Source organism: Penaeus monodon, chromosome 15 (genome assembly GCF_015228065.2).
Source record: "Penaeus monodon isolate SGIC_2016 chromosome 15, NSTDA_Pmon_1, whole genome shotgun sequence".
Classification (NCBI taxonomy): domain Eukaryota; kingdom Metazoa; phylum Arthropoda; class Malacostraca; order Decapoda; family Penaeidae; genus Penaeus; species Penaeus monodon.
In genome coordinates, this window is record NC_051400.1 from 18,537,491 (window position 1) to 18,538,239 (window position 749).

The following is a 749-nucleotide window of genomic DNA, read 5'->3' on the forward strand; positions in this document are numbered from 1 at the left end:
AGGTAGGGAGTTTGTCATAGACTACGTCTCTGGCCGCTTCGATCAGATCGATGGTGATGTTGTCCGGCCCTGGTGCCTTTCCTTTTTTGGATTGTTTAACTGCTAGTTTGACCTCCCAGTCTTCGATATCAGGGAATTCGTGAAACCTCTGTTGTATCTCAGGTTATTCGGGGGCTGGTTTTTGTTCTGTTGGTGGTGGTGGTCAGTCTCTGGGCGTGTTGATGAGTACAGCTTTTCGTAGAACTCTTGTGCTCTGGACACAACCCGTTCACGATCTGTTGTAAGGGTGCCGTCTTCTTCACGCACGCCTGTTAGTTGGAGCCTACCTTTGTTCAGTTTTCTTTTTGCCATTTTGAAACCTTTCCCTTGTCGGATGACTTCAAGGGCAGTCACCGTGCGAAATTTTCTCAGATCTTCTCGTTGCTTTTTTCTGATGAGTTTGTTGATTTCTGCTAGTTCGATTTTTTCTCTTGCATTTGTTGGTACTTTGAGATTTCTTTTCTCCATGAGATTCTTTGTTTCATTTGAGAACTTGTCGGTTCTTTTGGAAGTGGTTTTCCATTTTTTTCCGGCAGCGATCATTGGTTTGATGATGTTGTTTACCTCACTGTTGTTGTTTTCTTCTTCAAGCTCTTCCAGAACGGCAAAACGATTTTTGAGATCTATTTGGAAATCTTTCTCGAACTGTTTTGAAACTCGTAGTGGTCTTGTTTTGAGTGACACAGTTTTTGTCTTTATAATTTTGTATC